General features: G+C 46.3%; 1 protein-coding gene across 2 annotated transcripts in view; it reads left to right on the top strand.

The window, feature by feature from the left end:
- Positions 1-9,186: 9,186 nt before the first annotated feature.
- The window catches only part of PTPN5 (protein tyrosine phosphatase non-receptor type 5), a 67,325-nt gene continuing 60,563 nt past the window's right edge, over positions 9,187-15,948 (top strand). For both annotated transcript variants that reach the window (XM_081278514.1, XM_081278513.1), the window contains exon 1: positions 9,187-9,315. The gene's annotated coding sequence lies outside the window, so the exon portion shown is untranslated. The remainder of the gene's footprint in view (positions 9,316-15,948) is intronic.

Genomic DNA, 15,948 nt, shown 5'->3' with positions numbered 1-15,948 from the left:
CAGGCAGCCTCTGCTGCTGCTCTGTCTTCCTAGCAACTGCAGCTATGCTGCATTGTTTGAAGGACTCAGTCTGTTCAAAATCAAAAATGAAGGATGAACCCCCAAAACAAAAGCATTCTCCTCCCAGGGCTTAAATAAAACATAATTCAAGGACAAAAGAGTCAAAGGTGAGCAATCCCTCAAAAACCATCTGCAGAACAATTAAGCATTGTCAATAGCACAATTCATCTCTGTAGTGTAGACATGGAGAGCCTAGAAGCCAGAACTAGGAAGGCCCTCGGAATCATCTTATTCAAGTTCTTCACTTTGCAAGTGAGGAATATGCAGTTCCAAGTGGAGGGCATGATTCACAACTCAAAAGCGGACAGAGGCCAGGTGAATGAAAAAAAGCTGGGGGCAGGTAAGACACTTGTTAGCTGTTACAGGAAATAGTGACAGTCTCCTTTAAGAAAAGCGACAGAGTCATCACATTGATAAATGACAACAGGTGGCCTCAGTGTTGAGGAGAACAGGGAGAACACACCCTCCCTCAAGGGGCCAACTGTTCCAGCTCCATTTGGTCAATGCCAGGTAAGAATGTAACCTTTAAGTTGCCAGACTTCATTTGTTTATGGGGGTTTGTCTGGATCAGCCTCCAGTTTCTGGTTTGTGCCCTTTGGCCTAGGGTACAATTGGATAGGAAGAAAGTTCCCCCCAGGAAGGCCTGGCCTGGGGTAGTTTCAACTCAGCTGTCCACATGCTTTGTGACCTGCCAGAAATCACTGCTTTCTTTAATGTGAGGATATAGTAGGGGACCTCTAAGGTTTGACTGGGCTGTCTTTTTGGATGAGGATTCTAAATCAGCACGTCACTGTGGGAGGATCACGGTCCAGCAACCTCCTGTATCTCTCCATGTCCCTGTCCCACTGAACTTCAAACTGGCCCAAAACTGAGCTCATTATCTCCCCAGATGGTTCCCTGCTGGTCTTCTCCCCTTCACACTGTACCCCACATGGATGGCACCACCCCTCAACCAACTGCCCAGCTCTACAACCTTGCCCTCATTCTAAATTCCTCTCTCCCACTCGGCAAACTCTTATCAATCCAACTTCTTATCTCCCAACTCTGTTCACTTCTTCCCATCTCCAGCTCCATCCTCCTAATCCAAGCATCCATAAATTTTACCGGAATTACTGTATCAGTCCTTCCCACTACCCCTTCCATCTCTATTCTCAACCTTCTCTAGTCAGATTTGTATTCATAAAACACAAGTTCCCAGCTTAAAGTCCTCCTGTGGTTGCCCTCACAATGAAATCCAACCTCCTTAACATGCCCAATGCCTGGCTTTCTCTAGCAGATACCTAATGCACTGCCTGAGAGAGAGAGAGAGAGAGAGAGAGAATAGCTTATTCACCTGGGAGTTCCCAGAACCCTGCACAGCACTGGTTCAGGCCCTGACAGCAAAGTGATGTTCATTGAATGAATGAATATAAGCAGCTGAGGACTCTGTCGCTCTATTGTGTGTCTCGCCAAATCTAGACACATACATGCCACCCCCGACCAGCGCCAGCAACTGAACTTAAGATTGTTTGTGTGTGAAATTTGCAGGGACACCAAATAAAACACAGACACAATTACCTTTATACAAGTTTCTCCCAAAAGGGAGAGCAAGAGAAAGTCATGAGAGGCTGGCAAGAGAGAGAGCACATTCGGAAGTGAGCTTTTATTGGGGGAACTCTTGTTCTTAGAAAGTTCTATCCAAAAAAGGGTAGAAGAGGCAGGGCTAAAAGGGACAGGGGAGTGTAACTCAACCCTGGGGACACATCCCACAAAGAAGACCTCTTAGTATCCAAGCTAGACCCCACCCAAGCCAGAACAAATGCAGTGGTTGGTCAGAATCTGAGGCATCAGGACTGGAAAGAGTGTGGTCATTCACTGTGGCTCCCCACAGATGCACATCTAGACAACACATTAGTTGCTACATATCTTCCTTGTGCTTCAGTTTCCTGGCTCAGTACCTACCTCCATAGCCTCAAAATGTGAGTTAATACATGTATCATGTTTTGAACAGCGCCTGGCACATTGTGGAATTTATTAAATAAATGTATGATGACAATGACTGACCTTGACAATGATGGCTGACCTTGACAACCCTCTGTGGCACTGTGTATAGTGGATATCTGCTCATTTGGGGATGTTCTTTTGGTAATAGCCTGCCAGTTTCCTTTTGGATAAACTCTTGAATAAAGTCTTTATCAATTAGGGGTGCTCCCTTCCCTAGCCAGTGGAGTAAATCCAGATCTATAACTCAGTCAAAGTGAACACTAAGTGCCTTGGAATTATGAATCTTGAGTGGCAAAAAGAAGGGGGAAAAAGTCAGTGTTCATGCATCCTTGTAGGGATGCCTGATATGACTGTAGAGATGTTCCTGACCCTGCCAATTTATAAAACTTCCCAACTTTCACATTTCAAGCCTAGTTCTTCAGCTCCTCTCCATCTGTGAGCCTCCCCCACAGCTTTCCAATGCTCAGGTGAGCCAAGGGTTATTTCTGTGTCTTGCTGCCAAAGACAGTGCACCACCACTCCAGGGTCCAGAGGCTGGTCTCTATATCCCCACAGTTCATGTCTACTTTTCATCACTCTCCCCACCTAGAAACCTCCAGTAGCTTCCTGACTCATTAGAATAAAATCCAAATTTCTCCCATGGCAGTGTGGCAACTGTTTGCTCTCTAATGTGTACCCAACTTCTGCAGCAGTAGCGAGCTTACAATACACTCTCAACATCTGTTCAATGAATGTGCTCTGCAAGCACCCCAATGACCACAGGAGAAACAAAACTCTGATTCTCACTCCTCCCGACACAAGTTTCTCTGATGTTACTTCCTGGGATCGTCAGCCAGGCAAACGTGGCCCTCACCTTGAGCTAATTGATGGGTGTCCACAGCTCTTGGAGGCTTGGTCTAATCTGTAGCCAGCCCCTACAGAGAGATCACACCCTTAATCCCCTACCCCAACCTGTACACACCCCAGCAATTGATCTCAGCTAAGTTTCTCCTCTGAGAAACCTTTCTAATGTCCTTGGTTAGCTCTTCACCCTTTGGGCTTGCAGCCAGGAAATATAACTCCAGAGGTGAGCTCTTAGGAACACCAGGGTGCCCTCTTTCTTCAAATCAATTGTTTCACACAAGAGCTCTGCTTTTTATTTTTCCCATCTCTGTTCCATACAATAGGTCCTAAACCCCCAAATCCTTTTTTTTTATAATTTTTATTTTTATTTTTTGTAGTTGTAGATGGACAGCATGACTTTATTTTATTTGTTTATTTTTATGTGGTGCTGAAGATCGAACCCAGTGCCCCACACATGCAAGGCAAGCATTCTGCTGCTGACCTACAGCCCCAGCCCCCCCAAATCCTTTTTTTAAAAATTATCTTTAGTTGTAGATGGACACAATACCTTTATTTTATTGATTCATTTTTATATGATGCTGAGGATCAAACCCAGTGACTCACACATGCTAGGCAACACAACCCCAGTCCCCAAATCCTTAATATATGGTGCTTGGGAGCTATCCCTAGACCCCTAAAAAGTATAACCTTTGCTAACTTAGGTATGGAATAATACCTAGCTTTCACTGAAATATCTCACCAAAATGAGGTTCATAAATCCCACTTATCCATTTGCTCTAAATGACATTGGCCATATGAACCCTAAGGGTCTTCCATCAGAAAAAAAAAATTCTCTAGAAGACTTGTTCTTAGAGCTAAGACCTAGAGCTACCTCAAATCTTTTACAGAAGTGAGTAGGGTAAAAAAAAAAAAAAGAAAAGAAAGGTGGACTGAAGGGAAAGAAAGTATGAATTAGTCCAAAAACAAAACTCACCTACTTTGGCACTGCAGATATACTAATGTATCTCTTCACCTATGAAATAATCATTCTAGCATTTAACAAAAAGTAATTGTGTACCTACTACATACCAGGTTAATGGTACAGATAAAGATGTCTGTCCATGTGAGCCTTGTATTCTAGCGGGAAAAGACAGATATTTAAAACAGTGAGTATATTAAGTAGATGAATTCTCTAGTTTTGAATTCATAAATAAATGTTCTGATATAAAATATAGACCGTATTATATACAGGTTAAGATATATTATAGAATGATGTATATAAGACATTTATAAACTATAAGACATTGTATATATAATGTTAGTAATAATTAATATATATAATATCCTATGCATACAGAATATAGTTTATAAATAAATTATGCCATTGTAAAAGGAAAGATAAAGGCAGATAGGACAGCTGAAGGGAGCAAGAAGGGGGAGGCTCCAGTATGAAGCAGAGTGGTCAGAGGCGGGCACCATGCTACACATTTTTAATCCTAGCAATTTTGTATCCTCCAGATACAAAATACAAATTTGAGGCCAGCCTCAGCAACTTAGAAAGATCCTGTCTCAAAATAAAAACTTTTGTAAGGGCTGGGTGTGTAGCTAAATGGTAAAGCACCCCTGGGTTCAATCCCTAGGACTGACCAAAAAAAAGGGGGGGGGAGGAGAGGGAACAGTGGTCATGGGGGGGAGACCCACTAAAAAAGTGACGCTTGAGCAAAAACTTGAAGGAGGTAAGGGTATGTGTTCTATGTAACTCTTTCCATTTCTTTTGGCATCCAAGATGATCAAAACCAAATTTGAGACTCATCACAATACCTGAGAGGCCCCTGTGGACTGTAAATTTGTGGTCTTTTGTCCCTTGGAGAGGCAGGGCAGTACAGTGGCTAAAGGCCACTTTAGGTTCCAGTATGAAACTGGGTTTAAACATAGGCCCTCCACTTACTGCAGGACTTAGCACATCATGTTTCATTTCTCTGAGCCTTTGTTCCCAATGATTCAAAAATGAAGACAATAAAAGTACCTACCTCGGAGGACTCTTTTCAGGATTAAGTGAAATAACATACGCAAATTCCTTTGCGCGCACACGCTTCCTTCCTTTGCTCGCAGGAAGAACTCAATAAAAATAAGCTGTAATTATTGAACCTTGCTCTTGTCTCTCAAAATCTATTTACATTTTACTTGGTCCTAACTCTTTATTCTTATTGATATTTTAGCATTGCTTTATGGCTTCTGTTTCCGTGGTAAGCTACCTCAAATCCTTTGTGGGTTGGGAGGGTTATAAATAAGTAAGTAAATATATAAAAATCTGGGCAGGAGAATACTTTCAACTAAAGCAAAACATTTCATTACCAATAGAGTGAATTGCAAGTGAGGCCAAAAATCAAGAAATATTGACTCTAATTTCTAACAGTCCATCAAAAACATCTTGTTCTCTGGTTTTTCAAACCATCCCTTCCCCTCTTCCCCAAACCCCTCTTCCTCCTTCCAACAAGAGAGGGTAAATGAGTCACACAAAAATGACCCTAGACACCTCCTAAACCCTCCCAAACTCACATCTACTTCACTGCCTTACGCCTCATAGCACTCTCCTTCCCCATCAGAGAAGAGAAATCAATGGGGTCACTTTCCCCCATGGTTGGGGGGAGGGGGTGGATGCCAGCTCAGTGAGCAGTCAGACCTAGGCTAGGATTTCATTACTGCCATTAACCAGTGAGTGCTGTGGCCACAGGGAAGCCTCCTGGTCTCTCTGGGCTTTGCTTTCTGGTTGGAAATAAGAGTACCTCCCTGCTAAGGTTCTTGTACAGTTGAAAGGGGAGAATGCAGGGAAGCAACATGGATAGCTTATTTTCAAAGCCCTCAATAAATGTTAGTTAGACCTTCCTTCCTTAACTGCACCCCAGGGTAATGTTCAGTGGACTCTGGGAATCTGAGTCCCCTTAGTAAGAGAGTGGATGGGGTAGAAGTGGGGTGAGGTATATATCTGCTCAATAGAAACTCACTGAGTGTCTCTGGGAATGTCAGGGAGGCTCCGAGGAAAAGAAGCAAAAGAGAAAGATCATTTTTGAGCACTTAGTACTTTTCAAATAGGTCATCCCAGTTCTTCCTCACCCCAGCCCTTTGAGGTAGGTGTCATTAGCCACACTGACAGTCAGAGCTGGGCTTTGAACCCAGAGCACATAGCTAGGAAATTTTGGGAAGGCAGCTCTGGCCTTCCAAGGTTGCCTTTAGGAAGGACAACAAGTTACCACCACAACAATATGTTTTAGTCAACTTTTTCACTGCTGCGACTGCAAGAGCCGACCAGAACAACTGTAAAGAGGAAAGGTTTATTTAGGGGCTCATGATTTCAGAGATCTTAGTCCATAAGAGGGCAGATCCATTCCTCTGTGCTCTAGCTGAGGCAGAACATCATGGCGGAAGAGTGTGGCAGAGGGAAGAAGTTCACTTGGTCAGAAAGCAAAGAGAAAGCACGAGAGACTCCACACTCCAGATACAAAATACATACCACACAGCCACATCCCCAATGAACCACTTACTCCAACCACACCCCACCTGCCTTCAGTCCCCACTTAGTTAATCCCATCAGGGATTGGTTCACTGAGTAGATTAAGGATGTAACCCAGATCATTTTTCCTCCAAGCCTTTTTGCATTGTCTCACGTGAGCTTTGGGGGGGGACACCTCATATCCAAACCATAACACAGTAAATCCCAGACAACACTGACAAAAACCTGTGAGGTCCTAGCCCACCTCATCTGTGACTCCTGAGCTGGGTACAGCAGGAATCAGCAGGGAAGCAACATGGATAGCTTATCCCTTATCCTGATGAGGACTACCTAAGACCCGCTTTCTCCTCTCACTTCCATCAGCCCCCAGGGCTGTTGCTGTTAAATCATCTCTGCTCTCTGAGATTGGGCTTTGTGATTGGCTAGATCTTAATTTGAAAAACACACCCTTTAAATAACTTTAACCAAGTCACCTACTCTTTCTGGTTCCCCTTTGGATTATGGGCCTATCAAAATGCCTACCTTCCAAACTTGCCATGGAGATTAAATAGAGCAATGCACTGAAAACATACAAAACAGTGCCTGGCACAGACTAGAGTGCTCATTTATGGCAGCTGCTACAGTCACACTGCTGCCGACATGGGGGGAAATCAGCCTTACTTTCAACCATGGTGTCAATATTCTCAGGGAGGGAAAACAAGGTCTCGAGCATGGCCCACCCATACATCCATGAAGCCAAGCAGTATAGCCTGGTTACCCCACAACTGCTGTCCCCAAAGGGAACTCCTGGAGGGTAACAAGGAGATCTAGCTGGGCTTTGTGTCCCTCCCAAGAAAAAGAAAAAAAAAAAAAGCTAATCAAGGTCCAGTCTAGGGTGTCCTACCAATATCTTTGAAACACCTACCTTAGAGCCAGCCCTTCTGTGCTGGAGTCAGGGAGAGAGAAGCACCCAGATCTTCTTATCGTTAATTCACATTCCACCCAGGGAAAAGATAAGAAAACTCCATCAAAGTCAGAATGAGAGCTGAGTGTCTCTGGAAATGTCAGGGAGGCTCCGAGGAGAAGGCAGTATTTGAACTGGACTCTGGGTAGTAAGGAAGTTATGGGAGATGGCATTCCACAGCATGGACAAAGGTCTAGTGATGGGAAAACAGAATACTTCGTGAGGATGGAAGACTAGATGGGAGACAAATGAAGAGGCAGGTGGGAGCTAGCAAGGTCCATGAGCCTCAGGGGCAGGGAGTACATAATAAAGGTTACAGCTACCATACAGAAAATGGGGAAAGCAGGCCTGCAGTTCTAAGTAGGACAGTCACAGAAGGCTTCTTTGAGGTGACACATGGAAGACGAGTAAGCCATGTGATTACCTGGGGAAGAGATTACAGGCAGAGGGAATAACAGTGCAAAGGTCCTGAGGCCACAAAGTGGCTGCCACATTGGTGATGCATTAAAAAGGTCAGTGTAACTAGACCTTGGGAGGAAGAAGGAGACTTTGAGGTTACAAAGTTAAAAGGAAATAGGTTCACCAATGGCCCTGCAGGCCATAATGGGGGCTTTAACTTTTACTTGGATTAAATGGACATTGCAGGATTTCCAGTAAAGGAACAGCATTACCTGACTTAGATTTTAAAAAGATCATTCCAACTGTTGTGCAGAGAATCAACTGCAGATCAAGGGTGGAAGCTGAGAGACTAGTAAAGAAGCTATTGCAGAAATCAGGCCAAAGAGGTCAGTGACTAGAACCAGGGCAGCAATGGTACGGTGGTTCTCCTGGGCTTCCCCGTGCAAAAAAAAAAAAAAAAAAAAAAAAAATGCATTAAAAAAAAAACCTTAGGATCCCCACCCTGTATGCAGCCCAAAGCATCAAAAAGCCCCCCTCAGGATGCAGTGTAGGGAATGGGCCAGCAGGGTGCCAGCCTGAGGAATGTGGGGCTTGTGGGCAGTTGCTTGCACGTCCAGGCCCTTGGTGCCCACAAAGACGGTAAGACAGGTGCTGTCTTTCGACGCATGTCAGGTGGGTGAAGGAAGAGGTGTCCACTCGCCCTCGTTCCTCAGAGAGAGAACACCGAGGAGTGGGAAAACCGGCACCTCTTGCGAGTCCTGGAACCGGTTCTGAGCTACTGGCATTGAGTGCGCCCGGGGCAGCCGCTGCACGTAAGCAGGTGTCAGCACCTCGCGGGAAGCGCCACGGCCCCTGCTCAGTGCACCGCTCTTCCTACCAGGCCCGTCCCCCAGCTCTGACCCTTTGTATCGTTTGCCTCTACCCCCATTCTGTCTGCCTATCTGTTCTACCCCAGGTTAGGTACGCACTCCCCTGTTGGGGTCCCTCTGGCGGTGGCCGTAGCCGCGCAACTCCGACCCGGGGCTCCAGGAGAAGAAAATCATGAATGAAATGGATGCGATGCTCCCACTCCCCCGCCCTCCCCGTCCAGACAACCTTGGTTTGGGGGCGGTGCCTGCGGAGACTCCGCTCAAAGTTGCTGGGGGCCGGGGCGCCTGGGATGGGTTCAGAGGTTAAGGGTGTGTGATACTCGCCCCCTGGGGACCTGGGCGCAGCGGGAGCTCCCCACCCCCCACCTTGCGAGCCCTGCGCAATTCCCCCTGAGCGGCGCAAGCCCGCCCGGGGGCGGGGCGGAGCCAGGGCTGTGGGTGCCCAACCGACCCAGCGGCTGCGCTCGCGACTCCGCAGCTCAAGCGCATTTGGTGGGGCGGTCGGGCAAGGGAGCGCGCACGGAGCGCGGGACTGAGCGCCTAGCGGACGGACCGACGGACGGACGCCCCCGCACACGCAGACGCACAGAGCTCGGCGCGGCCCCCGTCACACACACAATCGCGCAGACACACACAGGGACACACGCAGACACACGCACACTCGCGCGCGTACATCCTCCCGCCAGCCTGCCTGCCCGCTCGCCGGCGCCCGGAGCCCGCTCTGGCCGGTAAGTGCGGCGCCTCCGTGGGCGCCTTTGTGTATGGAGCCGGAAGGCGGAGGGCGCGGGGTCCCTACTGGGGCGGCCGCGAAGCTGAGACCTCCTCCAGCTCAGAACGGAGGAGCCGGCGCCCGCCCCCGCCACGCCCCCCCGTGGGGCTCCCGGCGCCCCCGGACGGGGGGAGGGGTCTCCCATGCGGGGGAGGGGGCATGACGCTTGGTGGCCGGCAGGCAGCGGCAGCCACTCCCCGCGAAGCTCTTGCGCGGTTCCAGGGAGAGATCCGGACAGTGGTCCAGGTCGAGCCTCTGCGGCCCAGGCTGGTGCGTGGCTCTTGGCTGCATGGCCTCTCCAGAGTCTGAACCCCAGGAGGGAGGTTGGAAGTCGCCGCCAGACTGATGGCCTCTAAACCTCAGCTCCCACAGCCTTCTCATCATCGCGTTGCCTTCCCGACCCTTTTGCTTTAGGCACCGCGTCCCACCCACTCGCAAAATAAAAGCCCAAAGTGTTCCCCTCCCCCATCATATTGCTTTTTCCTGGATGAGGCCCAGGTTCCTGCAAAAACCATAGATTGCCCAGGTCAAAACCTTGAGGGGGTGGAGGGGTCCCTGGAGGTGGTCCCTTAACCAAGAATCGCACATCTTAGAGGGTCAGGACCAGAAGAACCTTGGGAACTCATTTAACCCCTTCATTTTACAGATAGGGAAACTGAGGCCCGATGAGGTGGTTTGACCAAGGTCACCGGAGAGTTAGTGGCAAAACCTGCATTAGAATCTGGGATCCTTGGCTTTCATACTCAGCCCCTCCCCCCCACACACACACACAACTAGATCCTATTCCCATTGAAACCACAGAACCCAAAAATTAACCTAAGAACCACAAATATTTGTAATTCCAGCCCTGCCCCCATTTGAAGCGGCAAGTGCCATTCATTTGCTACCATTTTTACAGTTTAAAAAAATGAATAAATAATTGTCCTTTCATTTGTTTCATTCATCCTCTAAGGCGAGCTGTTTTGCAAGCACTCCAGGTTTAGGATTTAGTTTGGGAGAATGAAACAGCTCTGGAATGGAGATGAGATTCCAGGGTGTTAGTCCCAGTCCTTCCAAGAGTCCCTGAGCCTGAGAGTCTTCAGCTGGCCCAGTGGCACTCAAGGATTCCTCCTCTGCCCCCACTTTGACTTACTGCATCCCTCCCAGTCCCTCTCCCCTACTCCTTAAGGACCCAGGTTTTCTAATCCAACCAGGCTACTTCTTCTTCCTTGGTGTTTGTTAAGCACAGCTTCTTGGTATTGCTGACAAAGCTACTAGAGAATCTTTAGTTACAACTACACCAGGTTCCAGAGTGTCTCGGCACAAGGCTCAGTCAAGGGCAGCTGGGTGTCCCCATAGCTGATCCCCATGCCTGGTACAGAGGGTGCCTCCAGAGGTGGGTTGAGGGAGTGCAAGCATAGGTGTCTGGTGAAGGGATGAAGTCCATCACCTTCCAAGAGACTGAATAGAATGGTTGGCAGAAGGACAGTGTTCAGTCTCTAGGGGCCTGAGGCTCTGTCTCAAGAGCTTCTTTCTTGAGTGGGCTGAACTGAGCCAGGGGGCCAACTGGCATAACTCCAGGGGTGGTCCCTGGCATTGTCCTCAAGAGGCACGGTTTACAGAGACACAGACACTGTAATGAACAGTAGCCCTGGCTTTTTGCCATGCAGGGGCTTCCACTGCAAGAGTGCAGAGAGCAGGGTTCCAGGCCAGGCCAAGGCTCTTTGCTGGCTGTACAATTTCAGTAAATGCTCACACTCTCTCTGCATCTCAGTTTCTCCATCAGAAAAATAGGATTGTGAGATTGGAGATTTTCAGGATATCTTTCAGGTCTGAACTATGTATTGAGGAAAGGTGGGAGGGGGAAGGAGAAGAGCACTTTTATATAACTACTATGGCCCTGAATTCCTCTGCTTTGACTCTATGAGGGTATGATTCCTGGCTTAAAGAGATAATAATGTAGGTAGGATACTGAGCACAGTACCTGGGGCTTAGAAAAAGCTCAAGAATTTGGTAACTGTTAATACCATTAGGGCCCCAGCTTAGGGCCCCAGCTTTGTAGATATTCCCTCCACTTCCCTCCTTCAAATCATCCAAGGACATGGGATTTTTAAATCCTTAAAGTCCTTCTCTCTCAAAACAATCTCTTCCCTGTGACCTATTCCTGGATTTAATGCTCAGACAGCCTAAGACATCCATCCTAGGAGGAACAATACTTTTATTTATCAGTTATTTTGCAACATAATGTAATTAATAATATATGTGTGTGTGTGTGTGTGTGTATACATATAGTGCCAACACTTTCCTTACGCTTTAGCTTTTGTATTTACTCTCCATAACACACTCACAGTAGTGTTATCGGGCCCCTTTTATAGATGGGGAAGGCAAGACTCTGCTTTTAGCTTTTCTAAGGGTGCATGCCTTAAGAGTGTCAGAGCCAGAGAGCTAGGCCTCCAGCTCAGATGATCTGACTCTAGAATCTCAACTCTTTTTTCTGTATCATATTGCCTGTCCTTTCTGGAGACTTGCCCTAAAGGAGAGACAATAACCCTCTGGAAAGAGTAAAGAAGGGGAGATTTATCCTTCTGGAAGATCAGATGGCTTCTCACAGAAGCTAGGTGGCACCTGAGCTAGGTCTGAAAATCTCGTACATTAGAAAGACTGGAGGAGCATTTCAAGAAGTGGAAGTGGCCACTAGGAGGGACTTCTAGGACATGAGCAGAGCAGTTCGTTCCAACTGGAGCAAAACAGATAAAAGAGGAGTGATGGGAAGGAAGGCTGGATCGGAGGGGCAGAGGTAGTTAGGGCACTGAGTGACAAACTAAGGGGTCAGTCTTTAGTTTGGGTAGGGGAGACACATTTTAAAGTGTGAAGAAACTCACTCTGCCCCATGGAGAACAGGTTGGAGGTGGAGAGCCTGCTGGCAGGGAGCCCAGCTAGGAAACGCTGTCGCTGTCGGTGGTGGAGGTGAGAAATAAGGAGGGTCTGGCCTGGGGTGGTTGTAAGAATGGGTAGAAAAAGGAGTTGATGCAAGAGGCCTCAGTGTCACCAAAAACCCAATTTGATGTGGGTGCTAAAGGGAGGGAGAAATAAGTGACAGCAAGGCTTTGCAGCAGAATGGATGAGGTTGCCATTCTAGAAGAGCCCAGCAGGATGGGGAGTGGGGAGGCTTAGAAAGGAACCATGACTCTGATGGGGAACCATGAAGATCACTCCTGCAGTGCTGGCTCACCAGTCACCATCCATATTGTCAAGAGCCAGTTCATTCATTCATCCCATTCATTCTCCAATGAATGTGAACATCTCTGATATGCCAGGCTCTTGTAGGCTCTGGGGATGCACGGCTGAAAAAGATGAACTTCCTGCCTAAGCTCTCCCAGGAGAGACAGAAAATAAAACCTAAGCATAAATATTTCTTATGGAAAGCTGTGCTCTGGAGAAGAGTAAAGCAGAATGAAGGGTTACTAGGGGCAAAGGTTGAGGAAGAGATTTGCCTTTAAACAGTATTGCCTTTGAGGTGTGATATCTGAACAAAGCCCTGAATGAAGCGGAGACCAACTGGAATAGCTGTCAAGGAAGATAAGTGCAAAGGCTCTGGGGTAAGAGTAGCTCAGTGTTTTCAAGGAACCTCAAAAGTAGCTGTAAGATATAAGCAAAGGAGAAGCATGGCAGAGAAAAAGGTAGGAGAAAGGGGCAGGGCCAGTGATGTAAGTTCTTCAAGGCCTGAGAAATGAGAATTTGCATGGGGTTAATGGGTCCAAGAGAGCTTGAGTTCTGTTCCCCTTGGGTACTTAGTGCCTAGAAAAATAACCCTGACTCTACTCAGTGGCTCACTAAATAGTTAATGAATGTTGGAAATGAACATTTATGTGGGAGAATTCATACGTTAGACTTATTATGACCGGCAATATAAAGGTATCATGGCATAGTAAGGACATAGTAGGCTGTGGTCTGATCACAGTGGTAAAGCTTAGAGGACTTGAATGTCTGTGTTGAGATTCAAATATGAATTTTTGAGTCAAATCTGCATATTTTCTTCAGGAGGGCTTGATATTAGAAACTGCTGTTGACTAAGACTAAATAGCAAAACATACCTGAAATTACTGTAAAACAATTAAAATGGTGACATCTGGGGGTCTTCCTTCATCCCCCTTCCAGCACAAAGACACATCTTCCTGGCCTCATTTCACCTTTCCATTGCGTAACTCTCATGCTCTCGGCCATTGCCCTCATAAGGGCCCATGTTTGTAAGAGAAGACATCTTCATCATCCAACACCCAAAAAGACAAGTGAGGAGAGAGAAATCATTTATAGGAGTAGAAATTCTTCTCTGACACTTAAATAATTATTTGTATGAATCTACAAGTGGGAATGGGAGAACTCCAGAAGGTAGCCAGTTATGTAAGGCATTCAACTGCATTAAACTGGACCCAGGACCTGTGCGCATTTCAAATTTTATGGCACCTGATAACCAAATATGTAACCAGTTCACCAGGAAATATCTCTGAACTAGTGTTCCTGTGGATCAGCACAGCTGTCTGTATAAGTGTCCATGTTCTAATCCTAAACTTATCAGTGAGCAAGTGACCTGGGGTAAGGTTCTCCCCATCTCCCAAACTCAAGTTTTTCTTATCTCTGTGAGGTAAAGCTTGGGTTTCTAGGGCCTCTGAATCCCAAAGCTTTTCTGGCCTGGCCTATCTGTGGGCCCACGTTATTGTCTTTGAATAAAACAGTGTTTGTATACAGTGTGGACCCCGTGGTGCTCAGATGGTCTTGGTGGGTATGAGGCAGACACCCTGATCCTGCTGTGGAGATGAGATGGTCCCAAGAGCAGAGGAAGCCAGGTATCATGTTGGATCTTATGATAAGCAAATTGACATATGGTCTCAGTCTTAGAATCATAGAATCTCTGAGCCTTCTAGTACAGACTCCATCCAGATCAACAGATCTGTCGCCTCTAAATTGGAAACTCAGGTCATCCTAACGGGAAAAAAACCTGAAAATTTTTGAATAATATTCTTCCAAGAAAAAAAAAACTCTTCCTTGCCTTAAACTAGAATATTATGGAAAATAAGATCTCTCCCATTCTTCTCATCTAGTGAGAAGTGGAAGGCACTTTGGCCACTAATATCTGCAAAATTCAGAAATTTCTGCCATGTAAGATTGAAGAAAGCATTTGTTTCCCTGAGCTTGCAACACCTGGAACAAAAGCCACCCTCATTCCTGTGTCCCTTGAAGCATTCATGACTCTAGTTTCCATATCTGGGATGCAGCATGGGTTGAAAGGGCTCTCCTTGAGCTCCAAGCAGGAAGCCCATAGTTGGCAGATATGTAATGGAGCACGCATCCTGGTGCATATTCCTAACTTCAGGCTAGCATGGGGGATAGGCAGTTCATAGTCCAGTCTCCTGAGGACTCTGATAGCAAAATGAGGACATTGAATTGTCTTACCTTTTTGTGGTGAGGTGGGTGGTTGCAGTTATTAGAGAGACATACAGAAATTCAGCATGTCTTTTTTAAGTCAACACAAATGCCCTCCTGACCCTGCCCTCTCTCTGGAAACCATTCAAGAAGAATTGGTGGACTTCAGTGGTGGCAGCTATGTGGGTACCTGGAGTCAACCTCACAGATTGTTGCAAGGCTGATAGTGTGTCTATGTCATCACCTGCCAAGGGGTACTACCCAGCCTTTAAAAAATAAATCACAGTTGTGAAAATCATACAGCCCTACTGATACTAGAAAACATGTGAAATTAACCATTCTTTTGGGAAATTACTCATTATATACCTACCAATGGTAATGTGGTAATTCTATATGTATTTTTGTTGGTTTGTTTTTGTACTAGGGATTGAACCAAGGGATGCTTAAACACTGAGCCACATCCTCAGATCTTTTTTATTTTTTATTTTGAGACAGGGTTACGCCAAGTTGCTTAGAGCCTTGCTAAGTTTGAGGCTGACTTCGAAGTTGCAATCCTCCTGCCTCAGTCTCTGGAGCCACTGGGATTAGGATGTGCAACACCATGCCCAGCTTTGGATGCTTTTTTTTTAAAAAAAAAAAAAAAAAAAAGAATTTTGTTTGCCTGTCTTGAAAAAGACCTCTGAGGGAAGTCTTAAAAGTTGAGTCTGGGAAGAAGTCATCAATTTAAAAAAAAAAAGTATATTTTATGTGAGCTCTGCATGGCCTTGGAGGTAATAGAGAGGAGGAAAGACAGAGCAAAATACGAATGAGTCAAACCTCCATTTCTGAAGAATTATTGTGATGAAAATGCCTTGTGGGTAGAAAAAGAAAGCTCTCAGGGGAGACCATAGTGGGTGGAATTCATTCATGCATATAGGTATTTACTGCTCTGGGCATCGTGGTGGACACAGGAGCCTCAGCAGTCGACATGATCAGGAGGACCCTGCCCTCAAGAAGATGATGTCTAGTTGCCAGAGAAACAACCTGGCAACAGTGGCCCATATTGATGCATGCTATGATAATAACAAGACTAATTTTTACTGAGTGCTTAACTGCATTCTCTTACTTAATCTTTGGTAACAGTTCAGTAAAGAAGGTTTTTGTTATATTCAGTTTGCAGGCTCAGAGAGAGCTTAAGTAATTTGCCAAGAAC

Source organism: Spermophilus citellus (assembly GCF_964194105.1).
Source record: "Spermophilus citellus genome assembly, chromosome: 2".
Classification (NCBI taxonomy): Eukaryota; Metazoa; Chordata; class Mammalia; order Rodentia; family Sciuridae; genus Spermophilus; species Spermophilus citellus.
This window is presented reverse-complemented; position numbering and strand designations above follow the sequence as displayed.